This window comes from Mirounga angustirostris, unplaced genomic scaffold, assembly GCF_029215605.1.
Source record: "Mirounga angustirostris isolate CCGP_5_RB_7025 unplaced genomic scaffold, mMirAng1.0.hap1 SCAF_5, whole genome shotgun sequence".
Lineage (NCBI taxonomy): Eukaryota > Metazoa > Chordata > Mammalia > Carnivora > Phocidae > Mirounga > Mirounga angustirostris.
Window position 1 is genome coordinate 115015738 of NW_026991713.1, and position 20759 is coordinate 115036496.

Sequence of the window (20759 nt, forward strand, 5' to 3'; positions counted from 1 at the left end):
ACTAACAAGAAATTATATGTAATTCTGTGATCCATTTTGTGTTCTTAGATCTTAAAATCTTTCTAAACATTTAATGCAGCATCCTCCCAACTCCAAAAAAGAAAGTATTGATGAATTAATCAATCAAATATGACAGTCACGTTGAGTGTTCTCAAGATGAGAAATGAAAAATGACCTTTGGCTTAAATGCATCAAAGTCCCTGGTTATCTTGGGAGCGCTGAGGGTGGGAGCCAACAGAGGGCTTTCAGAAATGAGTGGGAAACCGAGATAACAACACAGACAACTTTTCTGGGGCCACAGCAATTATACGTGCTTTCTTCTCTGTCGTTCAGAATTCTTCCAAAGTCACTTTCGTGGCTCTGAGCATCTTTCCCATGGATGTGCTGCACCATCATCTAATCAAGTCTCTATTGTTGGAAATTTATGGTTTGCTCTTCTTTTTAAGATATGATGCTAGGAGCCAGATGTTTGCATTTGCAGAAAAATTATATGCAGCACAGCTTAAGGGATAACACTGGAAATATCAACCAATTCTTGACTTTCTGTGGGGTGAGGAGTTTTCTGTTGCTGCATCGTGGTCAATATTCTGCACCTGTCACTAGAAACCCCCAAAGATTGGGGCTCTTGGTAACGATAAGGGTCAAGTGTGGTAAACTCTGCATTAATGAGCTCAAGCAGTGTGTGTCCCACTGTGCCGTTTATTTCTCTCTGTTTGGAACTATTTACAGCCATCTCTGTGACTGCTGGTGTGTGCAAAACCTATTAGGGTGATACATGCCATGGAAAAAATTTACATCGGAAAAATCTGAGGTACATTTGAGATTTTTTCAGTGACAACCCAGTTTTAATTCTTTTCCTGAGTCTCTTACTAAAATTTCTCTCTTCTTCAAAGATGCTAGTGACAATACTTTTCACTCTCTTTTAAAGAAAGGAACTGAATCTTTACTCTCCCACATTTGAGATGGTTCATCCCTTAAATAAAACAAAAAACATCCAGTATTTTTGTCCTAAACGACCTTCCATAGGTAGCTAGGGTGCGGTGTGTGGGGGCTTCTGTTTTGTGTGCATTTATCTCCCCCTCCATAATAAGTAAGCCCATCTAGGCGGGCCTCAGGCTGGGGAACCACTGAACTGCAGGGGCCAGACAAGACCCTCCCCCAGGAACAAGACTGGAGTCTAGAACCAGGATGCCTGGGTTCAAGACTCAGCACTTACTGCTGTGTAACCTTGGGCAAGTTACTAATTTCTCAGTGTGTTAGTTTTCTTATCTGTGAAAAAGGTGTGAAAAAAAGCCTTTTTCACAGCGGGTCAAAGTGAGAATTCTATAAATTAATGCATGTAAAGCGCATAGAATAGGCCTGGCTTGGATGGAAGGGCTCAGGAAGTGGAGGTCCTCATCCTATTAAGCAGTCGGAACCACAGCCATCTTTCAGCCTCCCGGAAGCCTGGAAGGTCGATGTGCAAGGACACAGGCTGAGGTCAGACACTCTGATTGTGGCTTTGGAGAGGAGGAGGATGGTGATGACAGCACGGAGTATTGTTAGTCAACTGTCTCCAGACCAGGGTCCTCACTCTCACTCCATCCCTTCCCACCAGAGATACCACATGTGGCCTTGGATGGTCTTGGTTGCAACTGGCGGGGGCGGGGAGGTCAGAAGTTGAAAAAGGGAGAGAGTTGACAAAACAAAAGGACTGCATCTTTTGGGACCTTAATGGAAACCGAGAACACAGGTCTCTGTTTTGCGGAGTACGCGGGAACTGCCCAGAGTAACAGCTGAGGCCACACCAACTGCACAGAGGTCGAAAGTGGAAGGCAGCACTGCTGCTTCAGGAAGGGGGAAAGCAAAGCGGCCCCAGGAAGAACACATAGCCTGCAAAGACAGCATCACAGACGGTGCAGCAGGAATGACTGCATTCCCTGTCTCATTACAGCCACGTCCAAGGGCTCACACGAGCCCTGCTCAGGACTCCGGGAATGAGCCTGGAAAAGCCTACAAAGTGGGGGTACAGAGACACCATCTAGGGTGGCTGGAGCAGGGGCTAGTCCTTAGTTACTGTAATGACCACATTTCCCAATTGTTCCCTTAGGTTAGCATGCCCTAGAGAAACGGAGGACACACAAATGTATTCGCAAAGCTATTGTTTATTTTCACATGAGCTCACTTACTTATACAATGATAGGTAGCGGTTTTATACCAGGATTTCTCACTTATGAATTCATTCATTAGCTCAAGAAGCAATTATGGAATGCAAACTCTGTCAGACCCCGTGGTAAGTACTAGGATCCATACCCTGAGTATATGTCCAGTGAATGAAGTTCACAATCTAAACAGGATGACAGACATGCAAATAACTTAACGGCACATAACAATAATATAAAAAGACATGGATAGAATAATACAGGATCAGAGAGGAGAGAACATTCGTTCTTTTGGGGTGAGTTGTTCTGGCAGCCTGAGAGGGAAGGACATGTAGCAGCTAAGAGCATGAGCACATACGCTGGATTCTGAAAGACTTGTGTTCTGCTCTGCACTTACTGTGGTGTGATGTTGGGAAACCTTAAATACCTACAGTGTCTAAATCTATAATATGGGAATATTTCACTGGGTTTTATGAGGATTAATGTGTGCAAAGGGCTTACCAAATGCCTGATACATGTTAAAGGCCCTATTGTCATCATTTAGATAGTACATATATCTTATTAAGAACATGACCAGACGCTTGAAAGCACATGGCAGGTTGACAGACTTGAATAATCTAGTGAGGCCAAAGCTGATCTGCGGATTTGGTTCAGCATTTCCTCCTTGACAGTGGTTCTCAAAGTGTGGGTCTTCAGATCGGTAGCAGCCACATACCCAGACACTTAGAAATGCAAATTCTTGGGCCCCACCCCCAAATTGCTGAATCAGTAACTCTGGGGGTGGGGGCAAATAATCTTTTTAACAAGCTGTCCTTGTGATTTTATTGTACACTAAAGTTTGAGAGCCACTGATCCATAAGTAGATTGCAAACTCCCAAAACAAATAATGTAAAGGGATTATGAGAACCAAGACTTTTAGCCAAGACACAGATGGCTTGTGTTTCACACCAAACACAAGGAAAGAAGGCATTTCGCACACCCTGTAATATCTCATTGTAAAAAATGCATTAGAAATTATCACATCTTTTTATTGTTTGAAGGTACAAAATGAAAAAGAATCTAGTGTGTAATGTTAGGTACTGGGGGAAATCAAGGTCAGTGAATGTTCCTGTCCTGGGTATCTGGATAAGCTCTTGAAGCAAATATTCACTCAGTTCCTATAGATTGTGAAGCGCTTCCTTTCTTTACTCATATACAAGAAGCATATTCACAGTATAATGACGATAATGATGATGATGGTTGGTGGTTTTAAACACGCCTCCGGTTCTTTGAGGCTTCTTCCATTGAGATGTGGAATCTATGTCTCCTTCCCCTGAATTTGAGCAGGCTCATGATCGCTTTGATAAATGCAGTATAAGTGACACTTCGTGTCTTTGGAGGGTAGGCCATTAAAAGCCATCCCCCTGGGTCTCTCAGAACTCCCTCTAGACATTCCATCTAGGAGCCCAGCTGCCATACTGTGAGAAGCTTGAGCCACCTGGAGGGGCCACAGGAGGACTCTCATCACCAATCCCAGGCCAGTCAGGTGCGTGAAAACCCTCCAAGGGACCCCAGTGTTCAGCTGTTTGGGTCACCCCCAGATGTTCAAGTGTTCCCAGTTGAGGTCACAGACCTCGTAGAGCTGAGACAAGCTAGCCCTGCTGTGACCTGTCTGAATTATGCAACAGTACATAAGTACGACAAGTAATCATAATGTGCAGGATTTCAGAGCACTTCCATGTGTCAAGCACTATACTGTTTTTTTTTTTTTTTTAAGATTTATGTATTTATTTTAGAGAGAAAGAGAGAGAGCGTGCGCACAGTGGGGGGGGGGGGGCAGAGGAAAAGGGAGAGAGAATCTCAGGCAGACTCCGTGCTGAGGGCAGAACCCAACGCAGGGCTCGATCTCACGACCCTGAGATCACGACCTTGAGATCCCAACCTGAGCTGAAACCAAGGGTCTGACGCTTAATGGACTGCATCACCTAGGTGCCCCTATACTATGTTTTATATGCTACACCTCTTATCCTTTCTACTGCTCTGTATGTGTGTGTATATATATATATATATATATTTTTTTTTTTTTCTCTCTGCAAAATATGTTATCCTCACTTGCATGTGAAGGAATGGAAGCTCTGAAAAGATAGGTATCATACAGGGGCACACATGTGGCAAATGACTAGTTTCTGACAAAATTCAATGCATAGAAATGCCAAAATGGGGCGCCTGGGTGGCTCAGTTGGTTAAGTGACTGCCTTCGGCTCAGGTCATGATCCTGGAGTCCCTGGATCGAGTCCCGCATCGGGGTCCCTGCTCTGCAGGGAGTCTGCTCCTCCCTCTGACCCTCCCCCCTCTCATGTGCTCTCTGTCTCTCTCATTCTCTCTGTCTCAAATAAATAAATAAAATCTTTAAAAAAAAAAAAAGAAAAGAAATGCCAAAATGTTAGTCTGCACCCACCCAAAGATGGTAACTAGGAAATGGCAAATTAAATATTGATAATGATATAATTATGCCATTAAAAAAAAACTTTTAAAAGTTAATGCTTTTTCTATGGAGAATTTAATCATACCTACTCATCAGGAGGTACAAAGATCATTAACTTATTATTAATTACAATTAATAATTATATAATTACAATATACAATCCATAGCAATGTCAGCATTAATAATTTATTTTGCCATAATTATGAGATGTTTGTCATGAAAAATACAAGAATTTGTGTCCTTGAATAAGCCAACTAGATAGAATTAACCTAACTACAGAGCATCACAAACAGCAAACTAGTTAAGATCTGAGCAGATTTATGAAATGAAGCAGGACACCTATCAGTTCTATGATATATGAAAACATTTAATGGCTCTATGAGCGTTTCTCCAATTTCTTTGTGAAGGTTATTCACACACAATTTCCTATGGGTATTATTTTTATATATGGCAAATGAGAACCTTTTAATTTAATTATATTTTTCTCCACACAGTCTACATGGGATCACACCCAGTCTATAGCTACAGGATTTAAAATTTTTCTCTTACAGTTGTGAGAAAGCACAAATAAAGAATGAAAATAATGTACCTGAAAACACAGAATGCTCCAGAGTTCTCTGTCAGTTTTGGTTAGACCACTAAGCCAGTTCTCTATTTAATTCATGTATCAAGAAAATAAAAACAGTGAATATGGAACTTGGAATTATCTTTCATCATCATTCAAATGGTATATATTGGGGCCCTTGTTCTATCATCAGAAAATTTATTAGGTGTGAATGTGTTACTGGATGAGTCAAACCTGAATTCAGTCCTAACTACTGCATGACTTTGAGCAACTTAACCTGTTGAACTCCAGATTTTTCATCTGTAAAATGGGAGTTAGAAAACCTAATTCATCAAGTTGCTTTGAGAGTTAAATTAGCATAGTCAGGCCCCAGCATAGTAACTGGCACACAGTGGTGCTTGTATGTAGGTAGATAAATTTAAAATGCACAGACAGAGAAAGACAAATACAGAATGATCTCACTTATATGTAGAATTAAAAAAAAAACCCACAAAAACCCAAGCTTATAGATACAGAGAACAGATTGGTGGTTGCCAGAGGCAAGGGTGGGGGGTGGGAGAAGTGGGTGAAGGGGTCAAAAGGTAGAAATCTAGTTATAAGTTATAATCTAGTTACACGGGTGTGTAATGTCCAGCATGGTAACTATAGTTAATAATACTGTATTGTATATTTGAAAGTTACTAAGAGAGTAGATCTTAAAAGTTCTCACCACAAGAAAAAATTTTATAACTATGCATGATGACAGATGTTAACTAGAACTATGGTGATCATGTCACAATATAAACAAATATGGAATCATTATGTTGTATACCTGAAACTAATATAAAGCTATATGTCAGTTATAGCTCAAAAAAAAGACCAACAATGCCAAGTGTTGATGAGGTTGTAGAGCAACTGGAAATCTCATATATTGCTAGCAGAAATGCAAAATGGTATAGCTGCTTTGAAAAACAATATGGCAGTACCATACAGTACCATATAAAATTAAACATACGTTCACCACTCAGCTTAGCATTCCACTTTAAGGTATTAACCCAAGCAAAGTGAAAATACATGCTCACTCAGAAATGTGTTTAAATGTTCATAACAGCATTATTCATAAAACCAAAAACTGGTGAGTGAATAAACAAATTGCAGTAATTTCATTTCATGGAATCCTACTATCAATAAAAAAAGGAAAAATAGTAATATACAGAACAACATGGATGAATCTCAAAAATATTAGGCTAAATGAGAGAAGCCAAACATAAATACTGCATACTGTGTAATTCCATTTATATGAAACTCTAGAAAAGAAATAGCTATAGTGACTGAAAGCAGGTTGTTGGGGCCAGGAGTTGAAGGGAAGGGTTCAAGTGCAAAGAGGCACAAGGGATAAATATAGTTATCCTATCCATCCTTTAAGCTCAGGTTTATGATAAAATAAAATAAAATGACAACTTCTGGTTCCAAATAGTGGGAGGGAATATACACTCTCTACTAAAATTCTAAGGAAATGACTATGTAACAGTCTGTAAAGCAAGTCAGAATGGCACCACCATACTAAAAATTTTGAGGAATTTCTGGAAGATGTTAAGAAGAAGGGACTATATAGACTGAACAATGAGAGCTAAGGAAGCAGCAGTTCAATATGAGTCTAGAGGAGGGCTGCTAAAGATAGAGCCAAGGAAAACACCCAAGCTCAGGGTCAGCAAGGAGGGAATCCAGAGGCACCCCTCCCAACTGGAGAGGTAATTATTTAAAGGACTGAGTGCTATAGGCCATTTAATTTCTGTGTCACAGCTGGAAATATGAACTGTCACAATTGCCCCAGTCTAAAATCAGCAAGAATCTTTGCCTTAAATAACATGGGAAAAGTGTCTCATTGGTTCCTAACCTGGGTATTAAGCTACCCAAAACAAGTAGAGCAGTGCCTTGAAAGTTGGAGTTGCATGACACACAGGCAGATTCCAATCCAACCAGGTGACAATTCAATCAATCAATCAATCAATCAATCAGAAGGGAGTGGGAAGAGAAATGTTCACATTCAATGAAATGCACTAAGACCTCTCATGTGCTCCACCTCCAGCACAAAGCTTTGCTGGCCTCAGTAAACAGCATTCAAGGAGGGCTGAAACTTATATGTCTCATTGTTATCCAAACAAAAGGGAAAAGCTGCCTGTCTATTAATCCCCACATTCATTTATAGAAAAAACCCTATAGTCAGCTTTCTAGCCAGAAAAAGAGGGTTGTAACAGCTGCCAAGTAAATCCATACCATTTTCCTATATTATTCTAGTCCTTTCATTAAAATTATGAATCAACAACCCAGGGTCATGAAATATTTGAGGAAAAGCACGAGCATGGGAGCCTCAACACTAAAAACCAGAACACTGACCCCTGAGGAGACAGAGCTCATTAGAGAAATGGAAGAGAAATTTTTTAAAAATTTCAACTGATGCCTTCAGAGAATTTTAAGATAATATAGCAACTACAATAGGTTGCTATTAAAAAAGCAACCAAAAAATAAGAAAACAATATTACTTACAAACATAGATGCAAAAATCCCAAATAAAAGTTTAGAAAATCGATTCCAGAAACATATTAAAAGAATAATGCATAATAACCAGGAATGCAAGAACAGCTCACCAGTTGGAAATATATTAGAGTAATTCACTAACTTAAATATTAAATGATAGAACATATGATCATCTTAATGCATGGTGAACAGGTAGTTGGTAAAATCTAATATGTGTTCCTGATTAAAACCTCTTAGCAAGGTTGAAATAGTTGGTACTTTCCTTAATTTATAAGGGTATCTATCAGAAACCAATGGCAACCATTAATCTTTCTTTTTCCTTTTTAAAGGGGGCTCCATGCCCAGCATGGAGCCTAACATGGGCTTGAACTCACAACCCTGAGATCAAGACCCGAGCTGAGATCAAGAGTTAGATGCTTAACTGACTTGAGCCACCCAGGTGCCCCTGGCAACAATTATTCTAACTGTAAAACACAGAAACTGTTTCTATTAAAGTCAGATACAAGTCAAAAATTCTCATCATTATTGCTACTATTTGTCTGTTCTGGTGGTCTGAGACAATACAAGGCCAAAATAAATATTTCAAATTTATAGATATTTTATGGCAGGACCTGGCAAACCTTTTCTATAAAGGGCCAGATGATAAATATTTGAGGTTTTGCAGGTCACGTGGTCTCTATTACAACTACTCCAGTCTGCTGTTGAAGGGAGAAAGGTGCTGTAGACAACAAGCCATGGCTAGTGGCAATAAAAATTTTTTATTTACTTAAAAATATTAAATATTTAATATGTAAATATTAGGTAACACGTTACTGCACAAGCAATGGGCCAAATACAAAACCAAATAGTAAATCAAAATATGTCTCAAAACAAAAGAAAAAGAAAACACAATATTTCAAAACCTATGGGATGGAGCAAAAGCAGATGTTAGAGTGAAATTTATGCTATAAATGCCTGTGTTAAGAAAAAAATTTCAAATAAACAACTTAACATTACACCACAAGGAACTAAAAAAAGAAGAAACTAAGCTGAAACTTAGAGGAAGGAAATAACAAAGAAAAATCACCAATAAATAAAATAGAGACCAGAATAAACAGTAACATAACATTGAAAGTAATGACCAGTTTTTTAAAAAAAAAATAAAATTGGTAATGGTTTAACTACCTTAACTAAGAAAAAAAAGAGAAGACTTGAAAACCAAAATGAGAAATGGAAGAGAAAACAATACAACAGATAACCACAGAAATACATAGTGTGGTAACAGATTACTATAAATAATTATATACTAATAAATCAGATAACTTAGAAAAAAAGACCAGATAAATCCTAAAAATATACAAGTTATCATGATTGAATCATGAATTGAATCCTACAAATACAGGAAATCTTCTTAGACCAATAACAAGAATGAAAATTGAATTAGGAATCAAAAATCTCCCAGCACACAAAAGCCCAAGACCACATGGTTTCATTGGTGAATTCTACCAAACATTTAAAAAAATAATTAATGACAATTGTTATCAAAATCTTACAAATAATGGAATGGAGGGAACACATTCAAAATCATTCCATGAGGCCAGTACTACCCTGATACCAAAGCAGGATTAAAACAATAAAAGAACAACAAAGTCTAGTTTGTCTGATATAAGTATTGCTACTCTTTCTTTCCTTTTTTTTTTTTTTAAAGATTTTATTTATTTATTTGACAAAGACAGAGACAGCAAGAACATGAACACAAGCAGGGGGAGTGGGAGAGGGAAAAGCAGGCTTCCCGCCAAGCAGGGAGCCTGATGCGGGGCTCAATCCCAGGACCCTGGGATCATGACCTGAGCTGAAGGCAGACGCCTAATGGCTGAGCCACCCAGGCGCCCCTTCTGACTTTCTTTTGACATCCATTTGCAAGATAAATGTTATCTCCAACCCTTCACCTTCAATCTGCAGGTATCTTTAGGTCTAAAACGAATCTCTTGTAGGCAGCATATAGATGGGTCTTTTTTTTTTTTTACCCATTCTGACCATTACCATTTTTTTATCCTATGTCTTTTGCTTGGAGCATTTAGTTCATTTACATTCAAAATAATTATTGATAGATATGTATTTATTGCCATTTTATTATTTATTTTGTCATTGTTTCTGGAGATTTTCTCTAATCTTTTCTTGTCTTTGTCACTATTGGTCTCTCCTTTGCACTCAAGGAGTCCTCTTTAATATTTCTTGTTGGGCAGGCTTAGTAGTCACAAACTCCTTTAGTTTTTGTCTGTCTAGGAAACTCTTTATCTCTCCTATTCTGAATGATAGCCTTGCTGGATAGAGTATTTGTGGCTGCAGATTTTTCCCATTCAGTACTTTGAATATATCATGCCACTTTCTTCTGGCTTGCTAAATTTCTGTTTAGAAATCTCCAGCTAGCCTTATGGGTTTTCCCTTGTAAGTTAAGGACTTCTTTTGTCTTGTTGCCTTTAAGATTTTTGCTTTATCACTATATTTTGAAAATTTAATTAAAAAGTGTCTTGGTGTTGGCCTGCTTTTGTTGATTTGGATGAGCATTCTTTGTGCTTCCTGGATCTGGATGTCTATTTCCTTTCCCATATTAGAGAAGTTTTCTGCTATTATTTCTTGTGATAAATTTTCTGCCTTCTTCCCCCCTTCTTCTTTTTCTTCTGGGATTCCTATAATACAAATGTTATTACATTTGATGGAGTCACTGAGTTCCCTAAGTCTATTCTTGTGTTGCATATTTTTCTTTCTTTTCTTCATCTTAATTATTGTCCATTATTTTATCTTCTAGGTCACTAATTCATTCCTCTGCTTCTTCTAGCCTGCTGTTCGTTTAATCAAGGTTGTTGCCAATCTCATTTATTGTATTCTTCATCTCTGATTCTTTTTTTTAACTCTTTTATCTTTGTGGTAAGTGTTTCATTGATGTCTTCTATTCTTTTCTCAAGCCCAGTGAATATCCTTATGGCTGTTGCTCTAAATTCTCCATCAGGCATGTTACTTATATTTGTTTCACCAAGATCTCTGGTTGTGGTCTTTATCTTGTTCTTTCATTTGGGATAAATTCCTCCATCTTCACATTTTGTCTAAGTCTCTGTCTTCTTCTTCAATGTGGCATCTTCTTTACCTTTAGTTGTGGAGTTTGTTCTGTCAGTCTTCAGGCCAATTTCTGGGGTATTTAGGATGATTTGATATTTATCTAGTTGTGTTCATGGGACGAGAGGAGGCTAGGGTCCTCCTACTACACCACCATCTTTGATCTCAAACTTTATTTACAAAAGCCCTGCAACAGATTTGTTAAATAGGCAATAGGGAAAAGATGAAATTAGTATAATACATAGATGACATTATTGTCTACATAGGAATACAAGCAAAAAGTAAAATTAATTAGATAGCAGATGTGATGTAAATATATACAAAACAACAACATTCCCATATATCCAGCAATAAACGTTAGAAAATGATATGGCAAAAAAATCAAATTTGTAACAGCAACAAAAGCTATGAAGAATACAGAAATAAATAATAAACATTTTGCTAATTCTAGATAGAGAAATCTAAATGGCATAAAGGACAATGTGAACAAATGGACAGAACATGTTACTAGAAAGGAACATTCAATATGGTGAAGATATCATTCTTCCTAAATGAAAAGAAAATTTTTGCAATTTCAATCAAACTTCCAGATGTATTAAAACAAAACAAAACAAAAACAAACAAAAGCTGGCAAAAAAAAAGTTTTTCTTTCTCCTCTTCCTCTCTACCGCCCTCCCTTTCCTTCTTTATAATTTTATGGCAGATACTACTATCTGGCTTTCTGAAACCCTCTTTCCTACTGCCTTATATGATGTGTTCCCATAACACTGAAACTGGAAATCTAGAAATGATGTTTCCCAGACTCCTTTGAAGTTAGGGTTCTACCTGTGATCCAGTCAAGGAGACACAAAGACATGAGATCTGCTAGGTGGAAATGAGCAACATAACTGAAAGCCACATGTGGACAAACAATCTTCCAGGGACAGCTGTCCTGTCCATGTTATTTTATTTTATTTATTTTATTTTATTATCTTTTCAAGTTTTTATTTAAATTCCAGTTCATTAACATACAGTGTAATATTGGTTTCAGGTATAGAATTTAGTGCCCCTATCATTTTAGATTGAGTAGTGGGTACTGGCAGCAGCGATGTTTCACCAGAACAGTTCTGAACGTATGGCTGGGCATTTTTCCTGCCTGTTATTCCTGACTTTCAACATCATACCTGACTCCCTGACCCTCCCAGTTTTGTATGCAGCCATATGGCTTATAGTAAACTCCTTTCCATTTAATCTAAAATGGATTCTGTTTTCTTTTTCTTTTCTTTCCTGCTTTTTTTTTAGAGAGGGTGAAGAGGGCGGGAGGGATAGAGGGAGAGAGAATCTTAACCAGGCTCCATGCCCAGTGCGGAGCCTCATGCAAGGCTCGATCTCACAACCCTGAGATCATGGTAAGAGTTGAGATCAAGAGTCAGATGCTTAACCCACTGAGCCACCCAGGCGCCCCAGATTGTTTTCTGATCATTACAAGTAGTGAGGTGTTTTATATTCATTCGTTGACTAATATTTATTAAATACCTAATATCATAGAAATATTCATTCTCTTTATTTTACTTATTCAACCTTTAGAAATTTGATTCAAGAAAATTTTACATACTATGAAAGAACTCTGTTTGCCTGAAGGTGAAACTGCAGCATTATTGGAAATTAAAAGCAATTTAAACATCCAACAAATAAAGGAAGAATTGTTATTGTATTGCAGTCAATTTTTTTTGTTACTATTAAAAATAATGGCTATTATTTTTAGCCATATATTTATTTATTTATTTATTTTAAGATTTTATTTATTTATTTGAGAGAGAGAGAATGAGAGAGAGCACATGAGAGGGGGGAGGGTCAGAGGGAGAAGCAGACTCCCTGCCGAGCAGGGAGCCTGATGCGGGACTCGATCCAGGGACTCCAGGATCATGACCTGAGCCGAAGGCATTCGCTTAACCAACTGAGCCACCCAGGCGCCCATAGCCATATATTTAAGTAAAATAAGCAGGATACAAAATAATTTATATTCTAATTTATAATAATGTAAGAAAACCAGGGGCAAATAAAAAATACTAGAAGATATTAAATCAGCATGTGAAATAGTGCTTCTGTTAGGGTGCTGGTCTCTTTCTCTACTTTCCAAATTTTCCATCATGTGTCAATTTCATATTTAAAATAGAATTAAGAGTCACATTTGAGTTCAGTCCATAGAAATGATTTAAAGGGTATGCTGGTATAAGCAGAGCTTAATACATATTATATACATTTTTAAGTTGAGATATTATTGAACATACAATATTATGTATGTTTAAGGTGTACAATGTGTTGATTTGATACATTTATATACTGCAGTATGAGCACCACCACATGTTAGCTAACATTTCTTTTTTAAAAAATTTTTTAATTGTTATGTTAATCACCATACATTACACCATTAGTTTTTGATGTAGTGTTCCATGATTCATTGTTTGTGCATAACACCCAGTGCTCCATGCAGAACATGCCCTCTTTAATACCCATCACCAGGCTAACCCATCCTCCCACCGCCCCTCCCCTCTAGAACCCTCAGTTTGTTTTTCAGAGTCCATCGTCTCTCATGGTTCGTCTCCCCCTCTGATTTCCCCCCGTTTATTCTTCCCCTCCTGCTATCTTCTTCTTTTTTTTTTCTTAACATATATTGCATTATTTGTTTCAGAGGTACAGATCTGTGATTCAACAGTTAGCTAACATTTCTATCATGTCACATAATTATCATTTCTTTTCTGTGGTAAAACAATTAAGATCTAGTCTTTTAGTAACTTTGAAGTTTATAATACAGTATTGTTGACTATAATCACTATGCTGTGGATTAGATCTCCAGGACTTACTTATCTACTAGTTGCAAGTTTGTACCCTTCAACATCTCCCCAATTCTCCCATCCTCCAGCTCCTGGAAACCACCATTCTACTTTTTTTTTTTCTCCTCATTAAACTTTTGTTTTAATGGGTCTCAAAATTCTGTGACAGATTTTTGGTCAAGTTGTTTCCATTAAAAAGTACTGATTTTAGGGTGCCTGGGTGGCTCAGTTGGTTAAGCGACTGCCTTCGGCTCAGGTCATGATCCTGGAGTCCCTGGATCGAGTCCCGCATCAGGCTCCCTGCTCAGCAGGGAGTCTGCTTCTCCCTCTGACCCTCCCCCCCCATGTGCTCGCTCTCTCTCTCATTCTCTCTGTCTCAAATAAATAAATAAAATCTTAAAAAAAAAAAAGTACTGATTTTAAAAACTAATAACTTAAAACTGCCAAACACACACAAAAAACAAATGGTCCACAAAACATTCTCCTTTCCTTCTGAGGGTTTTACGATGCATTGTTATCATTAACCAGTCTTTTACTGTTAAACTTAAATGGCCAATTGACACAAACAGTTCTGAGACTGTTCTTCCACCACTGATTAAGACTGGGGTGGCAGGTATTGGGGATAATATTCATTTAGCCTTCTGAGCTTTCTGGGCAGACTTGGTGACCTTGCCAGCTCCAGCTGCCTTCTTGTCCACCGCTTTGATGACACCCACAGCAACCGTCTGTCTCATGTCACGAACAGCAAAACGGCCTAGAGGAGGATAGTCAGAGAAGCTCTCAAGACACATAGGCTTGCCAGGAACCATATCAACAATGGCAGCATCACCAGATTTCAAGAACTTGGGACCATCTTCCAGCTTTTTTCCAGAATGACGATCTATCTTCTCCTTCAGCTCAGCAAACTTGCAAGCAATGTGAGCTGCGTGACCATCCAGCACAGGGGCATATCCAGCACTGATTTGGCCTGGATGGTTCAGGACAATCACCTGAGCCGTGAAGCCAGCTGCTTCCATTGGTGGGTCATTTTTGCTGTCACCAGCCACACTGCCACGACGAACATCTTTGACAGATACGTTCTTCACATTGAAGCCCACACTGTCCCCAGGAAGAGCCTCACTCAAAGCTTCATGGTGCATTTCAACAGACTTTACTTCAGTTGTAACACTGACTGGAGCAAAGGTGACCACCATGCCAGGTTTAAGAACACCAGTCTCGACTCGGCCCACAGGGACAGTACCAATACCACCAGTTTTGTAGACGTCCTGGAGAGGCAGACGCAAGGGCTTGTCAGTTGGACGAGTTGGTGGCAGAATGCAATCCAGAGCTTCAAGCAGTGTGGTTCCACTGGCATTCCCATCTTTACAGGTGACTTTCCATCCCTTGAACCAAGGCATGTTAGCACTTGGCTCCAGCATGTTGTCACTGTTCCAACCAGAAACTGGCACAAATGCTACTGTGTTGGGGTTGTAGCCAATTTTCTTAATGTAGGTGCTGACTTCCTTCACGATTTCCTCGTATCTCTTCTGGCTGTAGGGTGGCTCAGTGGAATCCATCTTGTTAACACCAACAAGGTGTTACACCCAGGGTGTAAGCCAGAAGGGCATGCTCACGGGTCTGCCCATTCTTGGAGATACCGGCTTCAAATTCACCGACACCAGCAGTGACAATCAGGACAGCACAGTCAGCCTGAGATGTGCCTGTAATCATGTTTTTGATAAAGTCTCTGTGTCCTGGGGCATCAATGATGGTCACATAATACTTGCTGGTCTCGAATTTCCACAGGGAGATATCAATGGTGATACCACGTTCACATTCAGCTTTCAGTTTATCCAAGACCCAGGCATACTTGAAGGAGCCCTTTCCCATCTCAGCAGCCTCCTTCTCAAATTTTTCAATAGTTCTTTTGTCGATCCCACCACATTTGTAGATCAGATGACCAGTAGTGGTAGACTTGCCCGAATCTACGTGTCCAGTGACGACGATGTTGATGTGAGTCTTTTCCTTTCCCATTTTGGTTTAGGTTGAGCGGTGGTTTTCATGACACCTGTGTTCTGGTGGCAAACCCGTTGCGAAAAAGCCATTCTACTCTGTTTTGATGAGCTTGGTTCTTTTAGAGCCTACACTCTCACTTATGTGAGATCATATAGTATTTGTCTTTCCCTGTCTGACTTATCTCACTTAGCACAGCACTCTCAAGGTCTATCTATGTTGTTAAAAATAGGATTTCCTTCTCTTTGAAGACTGAATAATATTCCATTCCAATAATATTCCAATATATACCACATCTTCTTTATCCACGCATCCACTGATGGACACTTATGTTGTTTTCTATCTTGGCTATGGTGAATAATGTCACAATGAGCCTGAGTGTGCAGGTATCTCTTTGAGATCCTGTTTTCATTCCCTTTGGATATATTCTCAGAAGAGAGATTGCTGGACCATAAGGTAGTTCTATTTTTAATACTTTGAGGAACCTCCATGCTGTTTTCCATAGTGGCTGAACCAACTGACATTTCTGACAGTGTATAAGGGTTCCCTCATTTCCGCATCCTCGCTAACATGTTATCCTTTGTCTTCTTGATAACAGCCATTCTGACAGGTGTGAGGTGATACCTCATTGTGGTTCTGATTTGCACCCCTGATGATTAGTGATGTTAAGCACTTTTTCATGTACCTGTTGGCCATTTGTATGCCTTTTTTGGGAAAAATATCTATTTAAGTCCTCTATTTTTAAATTGGGTTGTTTGTTTTGTTGTTGTTATGGAGCTGTACAAGTTCTTTATATATTTTGGATGTTAACTTCTTATCTGACACATGGTTTGCAAATATTTTCTTCCATTCCTTAAGTTGCCTTTTCATTAAATTCCATCGTGAGAGCTGCTCACAAAAAAAGGGAAAAAGGTACTCTTCCATCCTATCTGATTGTGACTTTGCTCTCCAAAACATTGTCAGGATCAATTTGAGGTGGAAAGTGTATTGCAACAGTTCCCTGTCTTTCTTGCCCATGCTCTTAGTGAAAAGAAAATTCAAATGAAAATGTATCCTTCATGTGTTGTTTCTGATTGGTGAATTTTATGATTATTTTTATAAAAGAGATTTTGTTTATTTTTTGTTACTATGCTTAGTAACTTTCCAGGGAGTGTTTTTCTTGTCAGAAGTTAATTATTTTCATTATTTCTCTGGAGCAACAACTGCAATTAAGAATTTAGCATTATTTGTCTAGGTTCAGAACTGATTCATTATTAAACTTCCTAGCCAAAAATATATTCTTTTATGTATTCAGATTATTTTGAAAACTAAATCTCTCTCTATATATGTACATATATATAGTATATAGAAATAATACTAAAGATTCAGCTTATAAAATTATGACCTTAGCAATGGTAATACATTTCTTCTCTATATATGACTGATAAATGGAAAAAAATAAAGATACTAGAACAGATTTGAGTAAAAATCAGACTTTGCTTTATAAAATTAGGCTAAGCTTATAATGTTTATTGAAAACTAGTCATATATCAGAAAATCTCAATAAACCCAAAGGAGAAATCATACAGGCTGTATTTCCTGATTAAACATAATAAAACAAAATACTAATAAAATATTAAATAAATAAAAGAAATCCTTAAGAAAAAAGCATTTCCCTAACAACTTAGGGATTAGAGGAAAAAATTTCAAAAGGACATTTTCAAACTACTTAGAAAATAGCCATAGGAAAAAATACACACACACATAATCAATTTAACCAGACTCAAAAAGAAAAAAAAAAAAAAAGAATGAAAACCTTCCACAATGACAATAATTAAAGCAAAACAATAATAGTATAAGAATAAAACAGACAATGATGGAACATAACAGAATGCAGAAATATGTTGAAGAATATTAAAGAATTTGGTGCTTTATAATCTTACCAGAATGGGAAACATAAAATGAAATGCAGTCTTAATGTTTTTGGCTACCATACTATAGTCTTTGTTTTGCACCAACTTTACCATTGATAACTTATTTTAGAACATTGCAACTGTTCAGTGATGTCCTGATATAAAAGACATAATATATTAAGAGGGAACTTAGGTTCACTCTGTTATGGACACTGAAAGAAAAATGGGATACTGTGCTTGGTTAGTTTCTTTGATCAGGTATTCATGTACCTTTCCAGATGGATGTCTCAGTAAAACTGCCAAGACACCACACATGAAGTCCTCACACCTTCCATTCCACTCATCTTCCTGTTATCTAGACAGCTATCTTGGCAAAGGTATGACCATTAAAATATCCAGATTTCATAAAAATGCAGCTGTAACTATTTTTTGAAGCAAAGGTGGCAACAAAGTTACCACTTCAGAAAAATGATTTAGTCATTTTAGCTCTGATCCAGGATTATCTTTGGGATATATCCTCCCTGATCTTTGTTTTCTATTATCTTTATTCCTATTCTCTAATCTCTGTAGATATTGTTGCAGAGTGAAGCAGAAACAGCTTACTTATCCATGTCTCCATCTCTCCTCACATTGAGCCCTGCATTTATACTTCCGTTGTTCATAGGACATTCCCACATAGGGCAGTGTTCAACGACAACATGGTCCCCTTCCAGCTTCCTCTTCTCCACCCTGCTCCTCACCATCGGTCATGGTGCTGCAAGAACCAAGTTGGGAACTGGGGAGAAAGTCAGCACAGCTCTGGGTGCTAACCATATGCCAGGGAAGAACAGTGCAGTGAAGTGAGGCTGAGACTGGGTGTTTGGGCAGAAGACACTGAAGTCAAACGTCTGAGCCACGAGAAATGTGGAACTGAAACAGAAGCGTTAGGAGGTGGAAAAGCAGATGAGACAAAGTCAAGAACAGGCTCAGCGAAGAAATACAGGGTGGGCTAACATAATAGCTGTGGGTGTTTGCGATGACCAGACTCAGACTTGTGGCTAAAAAGAGCCACCTAGACATGACTATCCCTCTGCCCACATAATACTGCCCCCCCCACCAAAAAAAAAAAACCCTGAGTCTACATTTGTCTTTACCTATAATCCAATTATCTCCTCTCAGCCATTCTCAGGAATTTCAGGGGCATCTTGTTAGCCTTCTGTTCCAGCCCCCAACTGGATCAGCCGGTGTGTCTGGTCAATGCAGCCTTCCTGATGCCCTTGAACTTGTCCCATTCTTTCCACAAGTATCACCCTAGTTCAGCTCCTCCATAGGTCTTACCAGGACTCTGCCATCTGCTTACTATTTATCTCCCTACCTCTAGTCTCTCCTTTAATCCAGTGTCTAAAATGCCACCAGGGTTTTCTTATTAAAACCCAGTTCTCTTCATATCCTTTCAATTAGCAATAACTTTTCAGTGGCTCTCTCCTGTCTCCAGGATATAATCTATACTTTTTAATGTGGCTTTTATGTTCTTTCACAGTCCGATCCCCATCAACTTCTCCAACTTCACCTTCCAGACATCATCATGTTCTTCCCATAAAACCTCCCCTGCTGCTATAACTACTGTTTTCTTTATAACCCGCTGGCACACTAGATGCCTTCTTTAATGTCCTGGAGCCAGAGTACAAATTGCTTCTAATGCATCTTTTCATCTTCCCAGTGGTTAGAGCAGCACCTTGAACACAGTCCCTGCACTCCATATTTTAAAAAATATTTTTATTACGATATAATTCACATAATGTTTAAAGCTTATAATTCAATAGTTTTTGGTATTTCTATAGGGTTGTGCAACCATCAATAAAATCTGATTTTAGAAAATTTTCTTCTCTCCTAAAAGAAACTCCATACTCATTGGCAGTCACTCACCATTTCCCTCCCCCACCCTAAGCAATCACCAATCTACTTTCTTTCTATATAAATTTGCTTATTGTGGGCATTTCAAATAATGAAACCATACAGTATGTGGTCTTTTCAACATGATACTCTATGTAGAAAGCCCAAAAGACTCCACCAAAAAATGGTTATAACTAATACATGAATTCAGCAAAGTTGCAGGATATAAAATCAATGTGCAAAAGTCTACTGCATTTCTATACACCAACAATGAAGGAGCAGAAAAAGAAATCAAGGAATTGATCTTATTTGCAATTGTGCCAAAACAATGAGATACCTAGGAATAAATCTAACTAAAGAGTTAAAAGATCTATACGGTGGGGTGTCTGGGTGGCTCAGTCGGTTAAGCATCCAACTCTTGATTTTGGCTTAGGTCATGATCTCAGGGTTGTGACATCGAGTCCTGTGTTGGGCTCTGCGCTGGGTGTAGAGCCTGCTTAAGATTCTCTCTCTCCTTGTCCCTTTGCCCCTCCTCCACCCCTTAAAAAAAAAAGAGATCTGTACTCTGAAAACTATAGAACCCTTAGGAAAGAAATTGAAGAGGACACAAAGAAATGGAAAAGCATTCCATGCTCATGGATTGGAAGAACAAATGTCTATACTATATTTGGATTGCATTAAATGTGTAAAGCAATACACACATTTAATGCAATCCTTATCAAAATACCACCAGAATTTTTCACAGAGGTAGAACAAACAATCCTAAAATTTGTATGGAACCACAAAAGACCCTGAATAGCCAAAGCAATCCTGAAAAAGAAAAACAAAACTGGAGGCATCATAATTCTAGATTTCAAGCTATATTACAAAGCTGTTGGCATCAAGACAGTACGATGCTGGCGCAAAAACAGATGATCAATGGAACAGAATAGAGAACCCAGAATTGGATCCACAATTACATGGTCAACTAATCTTTAACAAAGCAGGAAAGAATATCCAATGGAAAAAAGAAAGTCTCTTCAACAAATGGTGTTGGGAAAACTGGCCAGCAACATGCAGAAGAATGAAACTAGACCACTTTCTTACACCATACACAAAAATAAATTCAAAATGGCTGAAAGACCTAAATGTGAGACAGGAAACCATCAAAATCCTAGAGGAGAACACGGGCAGAAACCTCCTTGACCTTGGTCATCACAACTTCTTGCTAGTCACGTCACTGAAGGCAAGGGAAACAAAAAGCAAAAGTGAACTACTGGGGTTTCATCAAGATAAAAAGCGTCTGTACATTGAAGGAAACAATCAATGAAACTAAAAGGCAGCCTTTGGAATGGAAGAAGGTATTTGCAAACGACATATCTGATAAAGGGTTAGTATCTAAAATCTATAAAGAACTTATCAAACTTGACA

At 38.4% G+C, this 20759-nt stretch overlaps 1 protein-coding gene and 1 pseudogene across 4 annotated transcripts in view; both read right to left on the minus strand.

Moving 5' to 3' along the window:
* APBB1IP (amyloid beta precursor protein binding family B member 1 interacting protein) overlaps positions 1 to 20759 on the minus strand; it is a 115966-nt gene that overhangs the window by 80842 nt on the left and 14365 nt on the right. The gene's annotated exons all lie outside the window — the stretch shown is intronic.
* On the minus strand, positions 14015 to 15686 carry LOC123844156 (elongation factor 1-alpha 1-like; annotated as a pseudogene). The gene has a single exon (XR_010411676.1). The product of XR_010411676.1 is annotated as an elongation factor 1-alpha 1-like (transcript).